This window comes from Bombina bombina, chromosome 5 (assembly GCF_027579735.1).
Source record: "Bombina bombina isolate aBomBom1 chromosome 5, aBomBom1.pri, whole genome shotgun sequence".
Lineage (NCBI taxonomy): Eukaryota > Metazoa > Chordata > Amphibia > Anura > Bombinatoridae > Bombina > Bombina bombina.
The window spans coordinates 996,928,788-996,951,960 of NC_069503.1; the positions used below are offsets into that span (position 1 = coordinate 996,928,788).

Genomic DNA, 23,173 nt, shown 5'->3' on the forward strand with positions numbered 1-23,173 from the left:
ACTGTGAGTAGGCTTGGTGGCCTGGATTGCCTGGAGAGTGTCCTCTGTCTTGGAGGTTGGGCAATCTCTGTCTTGGCGGTTGGGCAGTCTGCTATTTTGTTCGGCTGCTTCTTCCTTAAGGATAGTGTTTTCTCCGTGTCTTCCTATGGATAGCAGCATGTTACTGGACTCAGATGTTTTTATTTTCTGAGTTTGCTACTTGTAATTTTCTGTTTTCTCAGTCTCTGAGTTCTGACGTTTTGAGGACTTTGTCTTCAGCTGTCTTTTCCGTTGCTGTTGCACAATGTTTGGGAGATGTTTCTTCTCCTTGATGATGCCTGGTTGCTCCTTGTATATTGAGCATCGTCTCCCCTTGTTCTTGGGATCCATTCGGGTCTCTGTGGACTTGGCCTTCCTTTGAAGGGTTTTTTTTCCTTTATGGATTTTGCTGTACCTTTGGGTATACATTTGGCTTACCCTTGTCCTCTCCCTTTTGGGGATTTTGGTACTGTACTAGTAAGGGGACCGACTGCTGGGCGACAGTTCTCCTGGAGAAGTGTTGGCTCATTGAGTCTGCTTGCGGCCTCTAGTTAGGCTTTCAGAGTATCTCCAGGTCAGTGTCCTTGGGGCCTTTTCCTACTAGTTCTTTTGCCCGGCTCCGACGAAGCGGGGTTTGGTTGGGTTGTGGTTTTTTTCAGGCCTGGTGCCCTCAAAATGGGCCGCCTATTGTACCCTCCCGTTTTTGCATTCATTGTCCTCTATAGCTTGGTTATTGTTTTCACAAAAGTAATGAATGCAACTGTGGACTTAAACTTAAATTATGCTTACCTGATAATTTTCTTTTCTTCAAATGGAAAGAGTCCACAGCTCCCCACCCATATTTTTTTGTGGGGTGTCTCCTTTTTTGTATTCTTCTGGCACCTTTTCACCCTGGTATTTCTTCTACTGTTCCTTGTTCCTCCGCAGAATGACTGGGGGATGAGGGAAGTGGGAGGAGTATTTAAGCTTTTGGCAGGGGTGTCTTTGCCTCCTCCTGGTGGCCAGGTTCTTATTTCCCAAAAGTAAAGAATGCAGCTGTGGACTCTTCCCATCTGAAGAAAAGAAAATTATCAGGTAAGCATAATTTAAGTTTTTATCCTCTAAGTTACTGAGTGATTTACTCCTCTTGAATGCCAGGAGCACACATACACAGCAATAATTTAGCACACTGGGCAGCCTGTAGCACATATCATACAAAAATGCACTGTGTTAACTGTTTTGGGCCATATTTGTAATGCATAGAGGCATAGAAGGCCCTTTAAATTTAGTTGAAAAATACTGGATATTTAAGTGTCCAGTTTTGTTCTATAGATTTTACTGGATAGCCTGTTAAAATACTGAACTATCCAGTTGAATACTGGACACCTAGAAACCCTAGACATAATACTTAAAGGGACACTGAACCCAAATTTTTTCTTTTGTGATTCAGATAGAGCATGACATTTTAAGCAACTTTCTAATTTACTCCTATTATTAAATTGTTCATTATCTTGGTATCTTTATTTGAAATGGAATAATGTAAGTTTAGATGCCGGCCCATTTTTTGTGAATAACCTGGGTTGTTCTTGTTGGTTGGTGGATAAATTAATCCACCAATAAAAAAGTGCTGTCTAAAGTACTGAACCAAAAAAAGCTTTTTTTAGATGCCTTCTTTTTCAAATAAAGATAGCAAGAGAACGAAGAAAAAATGATAATAAAAGTAAATAAGAAAGTTGCTTAAAATTGCATGCTCTATCTGAATCACGAAATAAAAAAATTGGGTTCAGTGTCCCTTTAAATGCTAAACAACTTGGAAGTGATGGAGCATAAATGTAAAAAGCTGACAAGGAAATATCACATGAACGTCATCTCCTTGTAAAAAAAGAAGATGTTTTACTTCAAAATTTCTTCAGCTCACAATTGTAAGTGCTCTGTGAACAGTTATTCTTCAGCTACTGTCCAGGTACAGGTTAAAAAAACAACAGCCAATCATCATTAGCAATGCTGAGGTCATGTTTTGCTTTACTGTGATCTTATGAGATATCACTGAAATATTGCAAGATTTTAATGGTAAACTTCATTAAAGGGACATTCAACTTGAAAATTATTGTGTATAACCAACACTTTTATATTAATACACACTTTACATCTGTAATTATCATATATTTAATCCTCTGCAGACTGCCCCCTTATCTCAGTTCTTTTGTCAGACTTTGCATTTTAGCCAATCAGTGCTGACTCATACATAATCATGGGGGTGAGCACAATGTTATCTGTATGGAACACATGAACTAGCACTGACTAACTGTGAAAAATTGTTAAAATGCACTGAGAAAAGAGACGGCTTTCAATGGTTTAAAAATTAAAAATCAGTTTGAGCCTACCTAGGTTTAGGTTTCAAAAAAGAATACCAAGAGAAGAAAGCAAATTTGATGATAAAAGTAAATTGAAAAGTTGTTTAAAATTGCATGCCCTATCTGAATCATAAAATAACACGACTGTGTCTGCATATGACAGATGCATACTTCCTTGCAAGTCCTGGGACTAAAATTTATTTTGCTGGCTTCTGAGGAATTTTTAGATTATTATTATTACCGGTATTATTATCATTTATTTGTAAAGCGCCGCCAAATTCCGTAGCGCTGGGTACAATGATAGGGGTATACAATGACAAAGATTTGTGATAAAATACAAAACATAACAAACTAAACAAATCTAGTACAGGAGCAGGAGGGCCCTGCTCCGGAGAGCTCACAGTCTACGGGTTTAGGATGCAGAGACATATAGTTGGGGTAGCTTGTTACATTGGTTGTAGTTGCAGTAGTGAGTCAGGCAGTTCATGTATTAGTTTGGTTCGGATGAGGGATAGAGGAGAGATGGTAAGCCTCTCTGAATAGGTGAGTTTTTAAGGAGCGTCTGAAGCTATATAAGGTTGAAGACAGTCTTATGGAGCGAGGTAGAGAGTTCTAGAGGACAGGAGCAGCACGTGCAAAGTCTTGAACGGGAGTGGGACGTAGAGATAACAGGAGTGAAGAGGCGTAGGTCAGAGGTTGATCGAAGAGGACGGGATGGGGAATATTTGACGATGAGAGAGGAAATATAGTTGGGAGTTAGACTGTTGAGTGCTTTGTAGGTTAGGGCTAATACTTTAAATTGTATTCTGAAGTGTATGGGGAGCCAGTGTAGAGAGTGGCAGAGCGGAGCAGCCGATGTAGATCGGCGACTTAGGTGGATGAGTCTAGCAGAAGCATTCATAATAGATTGGAGGGAGGAGAGGCAGTGTTTTGGAAGGACATTTAGGAGTAGATTGCAATAATCAATGCGTGACAAAATGAGGGAATGAATAAATATTTTTGTAGTTTTTTGAGTAAGGAAGGGACGAATTCTGGAAATGTTGCGTAGGTGTGAATGGCAGGATTTGGTAAGCGCTTGTATATGTGGGTTGAATGTGATAAATTATCTTCCTTTTTTACATAGAGATGTTTTGGTTATATTTTCTGGTCAGCTTTTTACAGATATGCTGCATCACTTTCAAGTGCTTCAACCATGTCCCTTTAAATGTTGGGTACAACTACAATAGCATAGTTACTATTCAATGTGCTAATGTTTTTCTTACTGTGCCTGCAGCTCTCTTCAAAGCAATTCTGTTATTTTAACCACTTAACCCTTTGAGTGCTAATGACGGCTCTGAGCCGTCACAGAGTTTCCCACTCTGGTGCTAATGAGCCGTCACTAGCACTCTCCCACCTTGAGGGAGATCTGGGGGCTCCCACCCGCTCCTAACCCGGCGATCATGCCTGTAAAGTGACAGGCATCGCTGGGGCTTCCCGTTTTGCGTGGTGACTTCACGCGTAATAACGTGATGACGTCACCGCGCAACTTTATTTATACTATACAATGTTAAGTATTGGAGCAGGGGGCATGCTGCTTAGAAGCCTGTATCTCCGGCATCTAAGCAGCTACAGACCCCCAAGACCTACCATTGGAAAGGTAATCGCTTAACCTTTCCAACAGTATAGGTCTTGGGGGTCTGAATTTTTTTTAAAAAAAAGTTAAAAAACGTTTGTTCAAAAAACAAAACAAAAAAACTTTCAAAATATTAGCACCCAGGGGTGAAAGTGCTTAGTACTCAAAGGGTTAAAGGGACACTAAACCCAATTTTTTTCTTTCATGATCTAGATAGAGTATGCAATTTTAAGCAACTTTATAATGTACTCCTATTATCAATTTTTCTTAGTTCTCTTGTTATCTTCATTTTAAAACCAGGAATGTAAGCATAGGAACCAGACCATTTTTGGTTCAGCACCTGGGTAGTTCTTGCTGATTGGTGGATAAAATGAAGCCCCAATAAGCAGGTGCTATCCAGGGTGCTGAACCTAAAATGGGCCGGCGGGTAAGCTTTACATTCCTGTTTTTCAAATAAAGATAGCAAGAGTACGTAGAAAATTGATAATAGAAGTCAATTTGAAATTTGCTTATTACAACAATGTGGGTTGTGCAAAGCTGTGGAATGGGTAGTAAAGGTATTATCTCTCTAAATAGTAGTAGTATATTTAACTAATATAGTAGTATTAGTTGTGTATTTCAAACTGATATTCCTTGGCTAGGTCAACATTCTAAAAGTCTAAAGTACAAGAGTGAAGTGCTTAACCAGGGAACAAACCAAACAAAATAGTTTTGTTTTACACACACACTGACAAAACTTACAAAAGGCCCACAATGTGCGTCTCAGTTTGTCGTATCTCTAGTTCAGGGGGATTGACTGGCATTTCAGACTGAGGCTTTTTTAGGTGGCCCAGGTTGATACACTGCAAGAATGTTCTTGGTGAATGGTGCATTATGGGCACAAAATGGCTGTTCCTATAGGTGATGACCGGAAGAAACTATTAAGATTTTGTTAATCCCTAGTAGAATGATTATCTCATTTTTTTTAATGTTAAAAGTCTGGTATAGTCATACTACAATTCTTTGTTGCAAGTAAAACTAGACCCCTGTATCACTTTCTTATTTCACAAACTTTTCATAATTTTAAAGTGGGAACTGTATGGCCAGGTGTCCACTAACAAGTATAGGAATAGTCAGAAGATATTTCACAGAAGTCAGCAGAGAAAATAATCATACAAAGAGCAATACATGGGTACACAGCAGTGCGAACTGTGTGAGACAGATACTTTTGAAAGCAAGAGACGCCTGTGGTTGGTTGTGAAATCACTGCACAAAGAAAGGCAAAAAGCCAACTGTGCTGGTAATCTGCAAATCACAATGTGACAGAAGAGTGGAAGAAGAGCTTAACGTGTTTTGACTAATTTGTTTACCTTTTTTTGTTCTGAAACATTACAGAGTTTATTTATTTTTTTGTCTGAAGCATTGCAAATGTCTGTGATCAGAGCAAATTGTTTCTTGACTTGATAAATGGAGCGGACTAGTCTAAGAATACGGCTAGATGTAGTTTTTGGGTCTGTAGACTGCAGCTGATGAGTCTTTATCAAAAGGTTTTATACTCAAAGGACCTTAGGAGAAGAATCTAGAAATAAGAAAAGTTTAAGAATTTCCCATATGGGAGGAAGGAGGAAGCAGGGGAATATGAAATCTCTGAGTTATTTCAAGAATGCGTAACCCCATTAAGAAAAACATGACAATTAAAAGGCGCTACCTGCATATTAAAAAAGAAAGAAAGAAAATTAGAGTAAGAAATAAAAAGTTGCTTAACTTATATTCACATTTAGGTTTAGAATTCTATAACACATTCACATTTATTTTTTAACAAATGTCACCCCTGTTCTAAAATTATCCATCAGTACTATGAGTAAGATGGAATCATCTAAACTCTAAAGGACACTGTTTTTTTTGCTAAGGGTTGTAACCAGGGGTAAGCAACCTTGGCTCTCCAGATGTTTTAGAACTACATTTCCCATGCAGCTTAGGTGTCTTCAAGCTGCCTAGGCATCATGGGAAATGTACTACTAAAACATCAGTGGCGCGATCCAATATACGGAGCAGGTTTCGGCGCAAGCGTGGAAACCTGCGCCGCCCGCAGTTTCAGCTCGCAACTCGAGCTATCTCATATACGGCGCCGTCAGAGGCTAAAGTGCCGTAAGTCTGACAAACCAGCGATGTCCAGAAATCTGTGTAAGTACAAATTTCTGGAGTCACCAGTGACTTACGGCACTTTAGAAACTGCCGCCGCATAAAAATCCTTACTAAAGTATTAAATCTCCCGTACTGTCTAACACACCTCCTAAACATAGCCCGACACGTATACCCCTCTATCCGCTATCCCCCTCTCACTATTAAATAATAAATATATTAACCCCTAAACCAACGCTCCCGGACCCCGCCGCCAGCTACATTAACTATATTACCCCCTAATATGATCCCCCTACCCCGCTGCTACCTATTTTAACTATATTACGCCCTAATGTGAGCCCCTACCCCGCCACTACCTATTTTAACTATATTACCCCCTAATGTGAGCCCCCTAGCCCGCCGCCACCGATTTAAACTATATTAAACCCTAATCTGACCCACTTACACCGCCGCCACCTATATTAAAATTATTAACCCCTAATCTAATCCCCCTTACACCGCCGCCACCTACTTTAAATTATTAACCCCTAATCTAATCCCCCTATACCGCTGCCACCTATATTAAATTAATTAACCCCTAAAATTTCCCTACCACTAAACCTAAGTCTAACCCTACAAATAGCCCTGAAAAGGGCTTTTTGCGTGGCATTGCCCCAAAGTAAACAGCTCTTTTGCATCTAATCTAAATCCCCCTACACCGCCACCACCTATAATAAATGTATTATCCCCTAATCTAATACCCCTACACCGCCGCCACCTATATTAACTATATTAACCCTAATTATATTAGGGTTAATATAGTTATTATATTATATATATTAACTATATTAACCCTAATTATATTAGGGTTAATATAGTTATTAGATTATATATATTAACTATATTAACCCTATCTAACCCTAACACCCCTAACTAAATTCTTATTAAAATAAATCTAATTAATATTAATATTAATTAAAATATTCCTATTTAAAACTAAATACTTACCTATAAAATAAACCCTACGATAGCTGCAATATAATTAATAATTACATTGTAGCTATTTTAGGGTTTATATTTATTTTACAGGTAACTTGGTATTTATTTTAACTAGGTACAATAGCTATTAAATAGTTTATAACTATTTAATAGCTACCTAGTTAAAATAATTACCAATTTACCTGTAAAATAAATACTAACCTAAGTTACAAATACACCTACACTATCAATAAATTAAATAAACTACAAATATCTAAACTAAACTACAATTAAATACACTAAACTAAATTACAAAAAACAAACACTAAATTACAAAAAATAAAAAAAGATTACAAGAATTTTAAGCTAATTACACCTATTCTAAGCCCCCTAATAAAATAACAAAGCCCCCCAAAATAAAAAAAATTCCCTACCCTAATCTAAATTACAAAAGTTAACAGCTCTATTACCAGCCCTTAAAAGGGCCTTTTGTGGGGCATGCCCGAAAGTAATCAGCTCTTTTGCCTGTAAAAAAAACAATCCCCCCCATTACAACCCACCACCCACATACCCCTTTCTAACCCACCCAATCCCCCCTTAAAAACCCCCAAGTGCTCCTTACCTGTCCTGAAGACCGGCGGAGAAGGTCCTGTTCCAGGCGGAGAAGTCTTCTTCCAGGTGGCGACCTCTTCTTCTTCCAGGATCCAGCCGGCGCGGAGCGGAGGAGTTGAAGACCGATGACCGCGGAGCTGAAGACCGTCCATCTGGAACTGAAGACCGGCGATGCTGGAACTGAAGATCGGCGATGCTGGAACCGAAGACCTCTAGAACTGAAGACCGGAGCCGGAACGTGGAGGATCCTCTTCATACGATCGCCGCCGTACACTGAATAGGAATTTAAGGTACGCGATTAAAATGGCATCCCTTGAATTCCTATTGGCTGATTTGAGCCTTCAAATTCAAATCAGCCAATTGGATGCAAGCTACTTTAATTCTATTGGCTATTCAAATCAGCCAATAGAATTAAAGTAGCTTGCATCCAATTGGCTGATTTGAATTTGAAGGCTCAAATCAGCCAATAGGAATTCAAGGGACGCCATTTTTAAGGAGCACTTGGGGGTTAGACTTAGGTTTTTAAGGGGGGATTGGGTGGGTTAGAAAGGGGTATGTGGGTGGTGGGTTGTAATGGGGGGGATTGTTTTTTTTACAGGCAAAAGAGCTGATTACTTTGGGGCATGCCCCACAAAAGGCCCTTTTAAGGGCTGGTAATAGAGCTGTTAACTTTTGTAATTTAGATTAGGGTAGGGAAATTTTTTATTTTGGGGGGCTTTATTATTTTATTAGGGGGCTTAGAATAGGTGTAATTAGCTTAAAATTCTTGTAATCTTTATTTTACAGGTAAATTGGTAATTATTTTAACTAGGTAGCTATTAAATAGTTATTAACTATTTAATAGCTATTGTACCTAGATAAAATAAATACCAAGTTACCTGTAAAATAAATATAAACCCTAAAATAGCTACAATGTAATTATTAATTATATTGTAGCTATCTTAGGGTTTATTTTATAGGTAAGTATTTAGTTTTAAATAGGAATATTTTAATTAATAATATTAATATTAATTAGATTTATTTTAATAAGAATTTAGTTAGGGGTGTTAGGGTTAGATAGGGTTAATATACAGGTGGCCCTCATTTTACAACGGTTCAATTTACACTGTTTCAGAATAACAACCTTTTTTTCCAGTCATGTGACTGTTATTGAAAGCATTGAGAAGCAATGTATTTATTAAAATAGCCAGTAGGTGGAGCTGTCCGCTTGTGTTGCAGCAAAGCCAAGCAAGCTGAAATTTATCAGTTTAACCAGACCTGAGCTATTGAGCAGATTTCAAAGGAACAAGATCTTCCTGTCTATAAATCAGTCCAGATTGGAATGCATAGAAAGAACTGTTTGCAGAAAAATGGAAGGGAAGTCTGTGTTATGTTATTATTTTATTAGGTTTATAACGCTGTTTAGCAAATGTTTTTGTTCATTTAACTTAGTTTAATTATATATTCTGTGTTGTGTGATTATTTTATTAGGTTTATAATGCTGTCTAGCATTTAAAGTCTTCATTTCAAAGCTTTTAAAATAATGTATTAGGTGTTACTTATGACAATTTTGAGAGGGGCCTGGAACCTATCTACCTCACTTCCCATTGACTTACATTATACACTGGGTTTCAATTTACAACGGTTTCGATTTACAACCATTCCATCTGGAACCTAACCCCGGCGTAAACTGAGGGCTACCTGTAGTTAATATATATAATCTAATAACTATATTAACTATATTAACCCTGATATAATTAGGGTTAATATAGTTAATATAGGTGGTGGCGGTGTAGGGGGATTAGATTAGGGGTTAATATAGTTAATATAGGTGGTGGCGGTGTAGGGGGATTAGATTAGGGGTTAATTTAATATAGGTGGCGGCGGTGTAGGGGGATTAGATTAGGGGTTAATAATTTTAATATAGGTGACGGCGGTGTAGGGGGATTAGATTAGGGGGTAATACATTTATTAGAGGTGGCGGCGGTATAGGGGGATTTAGATTAGATGCAAAAGAGCTGATTACTTTGTGACAATGCCCCGCAAAAAGCCCTTTTAAGGGCTGGTAAAAGAGCTGGTTACTTTAGGGCAATGCCCCGCAAAAAGCCCTTTTAAGGACTGGCAATAGAGCTGTTACTTTGGGGCAATGTCACACAAAAGGCCCTTTTAGGGCTGGTAATAGAGGTGATTACTTTAGGAAGATTAGATTAGTATTTAATATAGCTGGCGGCGGTGTAGGGGGATTAAATTAGGGGTTAATAATTTTAATATAGCTGGCGGCGGGGTAGGGGGATTAAATTAAGGGTTAATGTTTTTAATATAGCTGGCGGCGGGGTAGGGGGATTAGATTAGGGGTTAATAATTTTAATATAGCTGGCGGCGGGGTAAGAGCTCACATTGGGTGGTAGGTAATGTAGGTGGCGGCGGTGTAAGGGGCTCACATTAGGGGGTAGGTAATATAGATGGCGGCGGGGTAAAGGCTCACATTAGGAGGTTATACATTTAATGTAGGTGGCGGCGGGGTCCGGGAACGGCGGTTTAGGGGTTAAATACTTTATTAGGGATTGCGGCGGGGGATCGCGGTTGACAGGTAGATAGACATTGTGCATGCGTTAGGTGTTAGGTTTTATTTAGCAGATCGCGGTTGACAGGTAGATAGACATTGTGCATGCATTAGGTATTAGGTTTTATTTAGCAGCCAGTTTAGGGAGCTACGGGGCTCCAATACACAGTGTAAGGCTTACTACGCCTGCAATTTGTGGCGAGGTGAAAATGGAGTAAGATTTCTCCATTTTCGCCACGTAAGTCCTTACACTGTATATTAGATACCAAACTGCGCGGGTTTGGTATACCTGTCTATGGGCCAAAAAACTACGGCCGAAGGCAGAAATATACGAGCGTAATTTCGAGGTTACGCCGTATATAGGATACCAAACCCGCGCAAAATTTGGCGTCGCCGGCTTCTGCGGGCGACGCTGCATATCGGATCGGGCCCCAGGTTGCTGACCCCTGGTTGTAACCTACATTTCTGTATGCGATGGTGTACATAAATACAGTATAGTGCTCAAGAAACTAAACTTAGAATATATATTGCCAAAATTTTAATTTTCATAAAAACTTGTATAAACAGTACACATCCAAATAGGTGTAAAAAATGTGCTACATTATGGCATTAAAATTGCACTTACAAGGAAAAAATGTATTAAATAAAAACAGCAAATCTTTTATTTATTGTACAAATTAATTTATGAAAACAATACTGAAATTATAAGCATGATGTAAAACGTTGAAGCTTTCCTTATATTTCTACTGTGAAATAAGTCTTGGAGCATTACAAGTAGGCTGAATAAGGGTGTTCCTTGGGTGTATATAAAGGTTTCTCACAATTGGTTTCAGAATTATCTAAGCATATTATGCATGTAGGTCTCTCGGTTTCATCTCCCTGAATGTTGGTTGGCCAGTTTCAAAATACATATTGCACATTGAATTTAAAATACATATATACTAGAAATGAATAAAAGGCACAATACTCTTTGAACAGCGTAATTTGATTGGTATGTGCTTTACAAAAGTAGTGCTTCAGTCACATTCACTCTCCCCTGTGAGGTTCTGCATTCTAGTCAGTGTCATTAATTTCTATGGAGATAAGCTTGCAACTCACAGGGAATTCTGGGTACAGCCCCCTTTTTTGTAAGGTCTGCCCATGCAAGGGTCAGATTGATATTTCTCGCCATGCTGACAAATTTTAGATCATCAGCACAGTGTGTGATTTTTAGGAACATCATAAAAGCATAATAAACGGATTCCTAGAGAATATTTCATTAATGATTTTTCAGTATAACTTTGCAATGATTATCAAAAAGAAAAAAAAGAGACTTGGAAAATATTGAGTTGGGCAGTTAATTAAATATTGTTCCTCTTGTTCTAATCAGGATTTAATTACTCACTCTATTTGGGTTTAATGGAAACTTAATAAGAAAAACAAAACCAAAGCAAAAAAAAAAGAATTAATTGACTTCAGCATAGGCTTCATATAAGAGTAAATACGTATTATTTTGGTAAAGTAGTTACATTAGTGTAAAGTGTTTTGTTTTTGTAAAGCTTGGTAGCATGATAACCATTGTAGCAATTCAAAAGCTGCACAGTAATAAAAAAAGATTAAAAAAAACCTTTATTTCATCTTTATTGGGTCGTGCATTGTACAGATGACATTTCAAGTTACACACTCCTAATTGACCGTTAAACGGACACTAAACCCACAATTTTTTTTTTCATGATTCAGGTAGAGAAAACAATTTTAAACGCAATTCCAATTTACTTCTATAATCTAATTTGCTTCATTCTTTAGATATCCTTTATTTGAAGAAAAAGCAATGCACATGGGTGAGCCAATCACACAAGGCATCTATGTGCAGCCACCAATCAGCAGCTACTGCGCCTATCTAGATATGCTTTTCAGCAAAGGATATCAAGAGAAAATTAGATAATAGAAGTGAATTAGAAAATTGTTTAAAACTGCTTGCTCTTTCTAAAACATGAAAGAAAACATTTGGGTTTCATGTCTCTTTAATGTGAATGTCAAGATAAGATAAGAAGGCTTGAGAATAATCGCATAAGTGTGGAGCTCCGGGCAGTTAAGAAGGTAATAAGGCGATTATGTCTTGAATCCGGCAGGAGTATAATACCACACTTGCTCAAATATTGATCGGATCGCTTGGCCGCCTGTTAGAACTTGTCAGCACAGATCTACAGCTGACACGGGCAGCCATACTGAGAACCCACGTGGAGTAAGTAAGAGAGTTCGTTCTCTCATAAATGTGAAGCCACTTACACGTATATGCAGGTAGCTCCGGAGGCGCAAGTGGAACAAAGGAGTGGAGGTTAAAGAGTGACTCTCATCAGTAACGAGAGCTTTTTAGGGGGTATCAGCTCCTATATACCGGCCGATTCAGGGCTTCATAGGGGAGATGAAATGGCTGATGCAGGCTTTGCAAAAGGGGAAAAGGCACACATGCGATAAAATATAATTAAACCGATCTGTTTAAAGGGTCTTGTTGGAAGCCCAGGAGGGCATTTTGAAGCTTTTCTTAAAGTATATAGCTGGAAAATATGATGGAAAATATGATCAATTATATATAGTAGAACTTATTGTTAGCAGATACTTCAGCAATGATAGTAGTGAATAAGCTGTGGCAAGACCTAACAGATCCTTAGGAAAGGGAACATACAATTCAAACATAAATATATGTCTCATAGTAGATTTAACCTGAGGTTTGGCTAACTCACATACAGTAAGAGGTGAAGTGTAATCAAATAATATAAAGGGGAACATTGTGACAAAACACTGCTCTGAGAGAGGTGCTGTAGTAATAGAACCTAAGCCAGTATAGGTGCATTTACACCATGGCTACTAAAAGGAATGCAAAGACAACACCATTGAGCAAACAATCTGCAGCATCCATTTTCTTTAAATCAACGAGAGGGGAGAAACCTCCAGGGCAACAGTCACCCCAGTCAGATGAGGAAAGGGATCATGATGTCAGACCCCAGGTAGGAGGAGATCAGTCACCAATTACAAAAGCTGATCTTGAACATTTGGTCTCAAAACAAGACATTTCCGCAAACTTTGAGAAACTTTTGGAAAAAATAGAAACCTTGCAGAATACGGTGGCCAGCAGCTTAACAGAATTGAAACAAGAAGTAGGGGAACTAGGTTCTAGAGTAAACTATCTTGATGAAAGTGGTGATGCTCTGACAGAAGGTTTCAATGAAGTTACTTCTCAAGTGTCTTCCCAGCAACAAGAAATTGAAGATATATATGATAAGCTTGAAGACCTAGAGAACCGCAGTCGCCACTGTAATATACGCCTGAAAGGGGTGCCTGAATCAGTTAATCCCAAAGAATTGAATACGTATCTGCTCAGTCTGTTTCAAGGTATTATAGGTGTTGGAGGTGAAGGGAAATTTCAGATAGAAAGGGCTCACAGGGCTCTCAGGCCAAAACCTAAAGGAGAAGAGCCACCACAAGATATAATTATTAAGATGCTTAGATACCAAGAGAAAGAGGAAATTTTGGTGGCAGCCCGTAGAAATCCCACATTTAAGTATCAAGGAAATGTTGTCCAATTCAGGACTTATGTCTGAGGACATTGCAGAGGAGGGGTAACCTCAGACCTCATACCTCTCTGATGAGGAAAAATCAAATCTCGTACAGATGGGGGTTCCCATTTGTTTTACACATCACATGGGAGAACAGGACATTTTCTATTAAAGAACCTGAGGAGATCCCAGATGCATGCAGGAGATTGAAATTGGATCCCCCTGCTCTCCTTCACCAGAGAACAACTACCGGAGGTGAACCTCAGGGAGGAAAACCCTTTCAGAAAAAGTGGGCCAGGATTCCTGAAAAGAGGAGGAAGACTTGAAGATCAGGAGAGATTTTATACCAGCATTGAATTATGGAGCTGTTTGGAGCACTTTACTTGGATTACATGAAAGGGGAACTTTTGTTTAAAAGACTCAGAGTTTATTGTTTCAACAGATCAACGGACAGATGAGTATAATAATATGCCGTTTATATGTTTTCTTTTTTGCAGGTTGTTTTGCTTATAGGGCATTTTGCTAGTCATTTACAATTAAGCAAATAGTTAAGGGCCCTGCAGATCAACTGAACTGTTTAAATTTAAGGTAAAGGTGGGCGGGTATCTGGTGATAAGCACGGAAACTCTGAGGTGACCAATCTGCCCCTAAAGGGGAAACTCAGTGGACTGAGACTTTTTGAACTTTTTCCAGAAACAGCCGATGGGGTCTCAGCTATATAGATAAATTTGCCAATGTTATTGTTAATCTAGAAGATGCTACAATGCAACTGATTTTTTTTTGTTTAATATGAAGTGTTGTTCAAATAGGACTGAAAAAGTTAATGTTAATGTTTTGTCTTGTTTTTGGTTATCATTATTTTAATCCAGGTAGTGCCGAACATATTCAGGGGTAAAGATCAAATGATCTGGTGTGACAGGTGGGTTGAGGGGAGAATAAGGTACACTATGACGCTTGACTATCCATTTATTGAAGGCCAAATCTCTAGAAATCGTGGTACATGGGGTATAATGAGAAAGGTGGGCTGAGCTCTGATGACGAATAATCTGATTTTGATTTCCCACAATGTAAGGGGGCTTAATTCAGACATTAAAAGGAAAACTGCTATGTCGCAATATTTGAATTCAAAATCCAAGATATTGTTTTTGCAGGAGACACACTTTGTAACGTCCACCATCCCAAAGTTTTGGTCAAACCATTTCTCGCAACACTTTCATTCCACATCTGAATCTAAAAAAAGGGGGGCATCAATCTTGATCCACAGATCTCTTGACTTTGTGACTGATAGGGTACTTTGGGACAGAGAAGGCCAATATGTGATAGTCCAGGGCACGTTTCAAGATGCAAAAATAATGTTATGTAACATATATGCCCCCAATGAAACACAAAATACTTTCTTTTATCAGATATCACAGCTGATAACACAGTGGTCGCACACTAGACTAATTCTGGCGGGCGACTTTAATGTCAACATGACTCCTTTTCTAGCGACAGAGACTTCAAAGTTATCTAACAAACAGCATAGACACAATAGATTTAATTAAGTCAATTAGAGAATCACTTGGGGAACATAATTTAGTTGACTCTTGGGAGGCGGTAGGTAACTCGGTTCATAATTTTACTTATTACTCACCAGCTCATAAAACTTATACTACTCTTGACTATATATATGTTAGTCAAATACTAACTCCCAATTTGGTCGGGCTCACGGACTCAAACGTGTGTATGGTCAGATCACTCCCTGGTGTTTCTCGAGCTTTCAGGGTTTCTGAACTTTTCTAAGCATCGATCATGGACATATAACCCAACATTACTTAGGAATCCCAAAATACATGGGAGAATACAGAAAGCATTGAAAGAATACTGGGATATGAATGTTGGCTCAGTTAGAAACCCCCTAGTTATGTGGGCTGCCCACAAACCTTTTCTAAGAGGGCTTTTAATTAAGGAAAAGTCGATAAAGAACAAGAACTCGACTTAATTAGTTAACACATTGCAGAGGGAGGTTGAACAACTGGAAAGGGATCACCAACACACATTATCTAATAGAACATATAAGACACTTGTAGCTAAGTGAAGAGAGTTGGCCAGAATCTTAAACAACGCTTCTATAAGAGCGGCCTTGAGGTTGAAAGCCCACTACTTTGTCTTTGAGAACAAACCAGACAAATACCTATCTTATAAATTGAAGGAGAGGAATAAATTCTTTTCTATACCTAAATTATATGTAGAGAATGGGGACCTTTCCTCGAATCCGCAGGAAATCGCGGATAGTTTTGCTCAATATTATGAGAACCTTTATGATGGGAAAAAGGTGGGTACAGGGAATATAGCACCACAGACAACCAGATTTCTAGAAGAGGCGAGATTAGAGTCTATTGGGGACTCTGAACTCAAGAATCTTAATTCGACCATTACGAGTTCAGAAGTTTTAGGGGTAATTAAGGATCTGAAGGTGGGTAAGGCTGCGGGACCGGATGGTCTGACAGGAGAATACTACAAACTATTCAAGAAAGAGCTTTTACCTCATTTGGTCAATTTTTGCAATGGTATCATGGAAGGGTGGGAATTACCTCAGGATGCGTTACAGGCAAAGATTATAGTGATACCAAAGGGAGGGAAGAATACAAAATTTCGCCAAAACTATAGGCCGATATCCCTAATAAACCACAATATTAAAATCTTTGCAATAATTATGGCGAACAGGTTGAAATTAATTTTACCCTCATTGATTCATCAGGATCAGGTGAGGGACAGGGAGGCCCCTGACAATGTAAGGAGAGTTTTGACTGTGATGGACTATTTGGTCGTGACTGAGAAACCAGCTCTGCTTCTGTCGCTAGACGCAGAGAAAGCGTTTGACAGAGTAGACTGGAATTTCATGTTTGAGGTACTGGCAATCATGGGTTTTAGGGGGCCTTTATCCAAGCATTTAAATGCATTTATTCACGGCCGATGGCTGTGGTGGGAGCGGCAGGTTACCTGTCGAGGCATATGAATGTTTTAAATGGGACCCGACAGGGTTGTCCGCTGTCGCCCCTGCTCTTCGCTATTTGTATAGAACACTTAGCTTTGTGTATAAGGAATTCGAAGAGCATTTCAGGGGTCCAGTTGGCTTCCTCTGAATATAAATTAGTGTTGTTTGCCGAAGACGTCTTGTTGACGCTCACTAAGCCATTGATTTCCCTGCCCAACCTTTATAAAATTTTGGGAGAGTACTCAGAGATCTCGGGATATAAGATTAATTTAGATAAATGCGAGGTACTTTCGGTTTGTCTTCCCCCTCACACTAAGAAGGTCTTAGAGTTGAACTTTGGTTTCTCATTGGCGAAAGGCCACATAACATACTTAAAATTTCGGACTTGTACAAATTAAACTCATCCCTATATACAAAGCTATTAAGAAAGATCTGGGGAAATGGAAAAGAGGTAACTTCTCATGGTATGGGAGACTAATGTCCAAGATGAATGTTCTACCAAGATTAATGTATCTGTTTAGAGCCTTGCCAATTGGGATACCACTACCAGAGTTAAGGATCCTGCAAGAAGATCTAATAAAGTTCCTGAGAGGAGATAGGAAAGCAAGAATAGCCTCACAATTGCTGAAACAACATAGGCAGGTGGGTGGAGTGGGAGTTCCAAATTTAGTTGAAAATTATCAGGCCTCCAGGTTAGTTCAGACAGTAATATTAGGTAAAAATTCTGGAGACATAATTTGGCCCAAGATAGAGGCGGACATAGCGGGGTGCGATTGCTCAGCAGACATTATATGGGATCCAGAGGTTTTTAAAAAATCATCGGATTATAGATCCCCCAATAACAATGAAAGCAGTTTGTTTGTGGAATGGCATAACAAGGGAACTGAAGATATGCGGGCCTGAATCTTTACTATTGCCAGTTAAATTTTTGTTACCCCTAGAATTGAGAAAATTAATGGGTAAATGGGAAAACAAGGGTTTATACAGGGTGGCAGATTTTTTACTCAACACAGGAATGCTCTCGTATACTCAGGTTCGAGATAAAATAGACCCAGAGAGGTTAAATTGGTTTCTGTACTTGCAGATCTCTTCGGCGATAGCCAGATTCACATCACATAGACATACCCAACCACTTACTGAATTAGAAAGATTGTTGAGGGCCCCTTCTAGAGGGAAACGGTTAATTTCCCAGATATGCTTATTGATTCAAGAGGCAAAATATAAAACTAAGTCTCCCTTGGTGGAGAGATGGGAAAGAGATACATCGGAAACACGGGAGAAAAGCGATTGGGATGAGTAGTTGTTAAACTCTAGTAAAGGACTGATTAGTGCGGATATGAGGGAAAATTGTATAAAGGTATCTTTTAGATGGTACCTGACGCCTGACATGACAGCTCACTACTAGAAGACAGCAATATGACTAACAAGGCAGGAAAAGATCCATATGACATTCCATTTATTACATCATTTTCTAGTCAACATAAACTAATTGAGAACATTGTAAAGAAACACTGGCACATAGCCAGAAGTGACCCCATAATAGGGAAAATACTAAAATATCGCCCTGATGTTATATTCAGAAAGGCCACTAATTTAAAGAATATCTTAGCGCCAAGCGAATTTAAATCAAAAACAGGTCCCCAGCAATACAACTTAAACAATGAAAAACTATTAGGATTTTTTCCATGTCATGTATGCAAATCATGCAAATTTAGCACCAAAACCAAAAAGGTAAAATCTAATGTAACCCAGAAAGAACTGAAGATTAATGACACCATAAGATGCACTGACACCAACATAATCTATTTAATTCAGTGCTCATGTAAACTACAGTACCTAGGTCAAACGGGAAGGAAACTGAAAGAAAGAATAAGAGAACACATCAGATGCATAGAAAAAGAAAAAGATAATACCAGACTTTATGCCCACTTTAAAGAATTCCACAAAGGTAACCCAAATGACATGACATTTTGGGGCATTAAGAAAATAAAGACAGATGGTAGAGGCGGAAATATGGAAAAAAAAGCTACTATACCATGAAGCAGAATTGATTTTCAAAATGAAAACTCTACACCCAAAAGGCCTCAATAGCGAACTAGACCTCAATGCAATTCTATAAGATAAATATCACGAAAACACGCAAACACACCATTAAAACATATTTACTAAACATAATAAAACTACTCAAGAATATATATATATATATATATATATATATATATATATATATATATATAATAAAAAAAAAAATATATATAAACTTGAAATTTTAAAATTCCTACAATAATTATAAAAATTCATACAAGAAGGCTAATCTCTCATCCGATAATACTAATATCCACAAAAACTAGAAAAGTATTGGTACAACACACTCATTGGATCATACAGCTCTTTATTATATTTTTACAATACCCACTATCTGGTTATTGTAGCCCACAGATAACAAATAGAAACATTCAAACTAGAGTCAAAAGATTCACTTAAATTTATATTCTCTTTTGGCCCATCTAACTTTTATTTCACTAATTTTTATTTCACTAATTTTTATTTCACAATTGGCCCCATTTTATGGTTAAAATATCCATACAACGATAAGTATAGACACGAAAACACGCAAACACACCATTAAAACATATTTACTAAACATAATAAAACTACTCAAGAAAATATATATATATATATATATATATATATATATATATATATCATAAATAAATATATAGTTTTACAGTCTAAGGACACACCACTTGAAATTTAAACTAACACATAGGCCATTTTTTAAGATCATAAAAACCAAGCCATCACACTAACAAACCAAGTCGATTAAATACAATAGAATTCTAAAATAAAATATATATATATTTGACAAAATTACAACTTAGTTTTACAGTCTAAGAACAAACAACTTGAAATTTTAAAATTCCTACAATAATTATAAAAATTCATACAAGAAGGCTAATCTCTCATCCGATAATACTAATATCCACAAAAACTAGAAAAGTATTGGTACAACACACTCATTGGATCATACAGCTCTTTACTATATTTTTACAATACCCACTATCTGGTTATTGTAGCCCACAGATAACAAATAGAAACATTCAAACTAGAGTCAAAAGATTCACTTAAATTTATATTCTCTTTTGGCCCATCTAACTTTCATTTCACTAAATTCTAATTTCACCATTGGCCCCGTTTTTATCTATATTTTATGGTTAAAATATCCATACAACGATAAGTATAGACAAATTATTTCACTCTAATATTACGCTCTAATTACAGAAACCTTTTAAAAATATCCATGGATTCATAAAGTGACTAAAATATACACTCTAAAAGTAATTGACATTAAGATATATAATATCTTTCTCTATTTTAAAAGTAATCATATAAAATGTTTATCGCTACATAAAAACACCCAACTATATTATAATTAAGACCCAAGGATACCTATGTTATATAATAAAACAGCATTTTATAATTGTTACTGATTTTTTTGATTTTATGTATATCATCAATTAGTGATTTATTGCTAAATTAGAGAGGCTTTAAATAGCCTTTGAATCCCCACATCTGGTATCTTGAAAAAGGCTGTCCAGCCGAAACATGTTGATACCAGAGCACACCTGCACAGGATTTGAGAAGACAAAGTGAATACCAGCTATACCCAGTTGAAATATTCAAGTTCCCACTGAGCGGCATATATTTAACCGCAAAGATCACATTGATAACTAGAAATCCTTTTTCTACTTATCCTACAAACTTTCTACTTATCCCAACAACCACATTTCAGCACCCAGATCGGTCACTGACCAACATCTAAGAAACCTGGGAACAACAGACCGGAAAGGCACGCAAAAATTCCACATCAGGAGGTTATCCAACAACCATACCATTGTGATCGGTCACTGACCGACAGACAAGCCACAGAATAGAAAAACCGGAGATACTTAAAAAACATCAGCAAACGGTTAGCACTTAACCGCAACGAAGATCCCACCAAGAAACCCTTAAGAGTGCGATCGGTCACTGACCGACAAAGGATAAGGTAACTGAGCGGCCACGACAACTACCGAAACACTTATATAAAAGGGAATTTTCTCGCAGCAAACAGATAAGCCCACCTAATAAGAGGAAACCAAAGCGGCATTTATTTAACCGCCAGCAGCTCATATAGAACTGCCACCAGCTTGATCTTGAAACTTAATCAAAACACTGGCATAGCGGCGTTTATTTAACCGCAATTATCTCACAAAAGTGATATCAAACAGATACACTTCAAGGTACTAATTTGTATACTTATATTATAGTGTGATAAAAATCGCACCAACATACCTCTACATTTGATATATAGTTGCCTAAGATAAGATCTCAAACTCAATTGCATAGCTGAACTTGAAACAAAGTATCCTATATGAACTATACAGCAACTATTGTTTTATCCACTATAAAATTGTATCTACAAACATTCTGTTAGAAATTACAACTTGTGATAAACCCAAAACTGTATAAATTATAAGATTTCAACGTTATTATTTTAATTTAATTTATTTTTTATATATTATGTACATTTTTATACATAGAGACACCGGTGTCATTTTTTAAACTTTGAAGGAATTGTAATAATTTTTGTTTAACTGTACTTTTAGCATCACTACTATTGGGTAAATTTACCATAATCAAATAAAGGATCATATTTATTTCTTAAATAGTTTCGACATCCATTTTTTCCAAAAGAGAATATAAAATTAGGACTCATCAAAACATTAACATATATTGAGCCCACATATTATCACACATATTTACAGTAAGACACATTGGGAATAGCAACTTGTTTTGCGCCACCTACTACAACTAACTATAACTCTTTAAACTTTGGGATAAAGTTTACTTCAGGTGTGCTAGATTCCCCACCAGCTAGACAGTCTAAACCTACCAAACATTCAGCACATTATATACCACCACAGCAGGGAAAATGTTATAGAGGTTGTCAAGAAAGAGGGACATTTAGACATATGTGGTGGGATTGCCCAGGGGTTCAGTCACTCTGGAGGAGGCTTTCAGACTTGATAGGGAACTTGCTAGACGAGAATATAACTTTGACAATATCTCAAGCATTACTACATGACAAGATGAGACCATTCAATGCGGCAATCAATAAGTTTATCAAAATTATTTGCACATGTTTGAGAATTTGTATTGCTAGACATTGAAAGGTAGGGACACCATCATGGCAGGAGGTATTAGATAAAATCACAGATGCATACACCATGTCAGAATTAGCGGCGTGGTCACAGGGGCTACCTGAGCAATTTCGGAAAGTTTGGTTCTATTGGATGTTGAGGAGAGAGTAATAACAGGGGGCTTCCAAATCTGACATGTTCTGGGATGGTAGCTTGGGCAGAAAGGGACGGAGATGACCAGTCTGGCAGAAGATAGAACATTCCGGTGTTGTTATTATCATATAAAGGGTACCTTCTGAACATTTCAGGTAACATATAGACAGTAAATACTCACTTTTCAAAGGGTGTTTTCGGCACTACCTGGGGGAGGGGGGGTATTATTGGGGTGGGAGTTGGGGGTTTTCGGTTTGTTCTTACTTGATTATATTGTCTGGGACGGGTGGCTTCTTTTGCAAGACCATTGACAACCACAGCCACAGTCGTTGACATATTTGTATTGCTGTACTTATTTGGTCTGTTCTCAGTTTATAATATGGTATTTCACCTGTACAATTTGCAATACTGTTTAAGGTTTTTTTTTTTTTTTAATCCTGTAAATCAATAAAAATTATTTCAACTAAAGTGAATGACAAGTTTGATGAATTAGTGCCGGTTTTTAAAAACCCTATTAAAAACAGGGGCACTTGCCTTCATCACTTGCTCATTTTGTTAAAATACTTACCTTTTAATCTTGAAAGCCGCTTCAGCGCTTCCCCCGCCCGTCTCAAGCCTCTTCATATGTCAAAAATGACTAATCCGGCTTCCCCAATCACGGCGTTGCCTTAGGCAATGATTCCCCTGGGGGAAGCCGTGATTAGAGGATGCCGTATTCGTCATTGCTGACGTATGAAGTGACAGGAGGGGGAATCGCTGGAGTAACTTTCAAGATTAAAAGGTAAGTATTTTAACAAGATGAGTGAAATGTAAAGTTTGATGAATGAAATTTATTTGTGCAAAAAGGCAATGCAATAGCAGGATTTTTTTAATGACATATTTCAAAATTTACTTCAATTTGCTGGCCCCTGAATCATGCGACATTCGTCAGCCAATTACATCTCATATATGTATACACTGTTAACTATTGCACATCCTCAGTAGTGTGCATATAAAAAGTTTGAGCACAATTTGTTATTGAAAGTAAATTGAAAAGCCTTTTAAAAACTACATGCTCTATCTGAATCATGAAAGTTTAATTTTACTTTAGTAACCCTCAAACCCTGTAACTTTTTCAAACCAAAACTGT

General features: G+C 37.7%; 1 protein-coding gene across 3 annotated transcripts in view; it reads left to right on the plus strand.

The window, feature by feature from the left end:
* CPQ (carboxypeptidase Q) overlaps window positions 1-23,173 on the plus strand; it is a 1,179,997-nt gene that overhangs the window by 126,273 nt on the left and 1,030,551 nt on the right. The window lies entirely within an intron of this gene.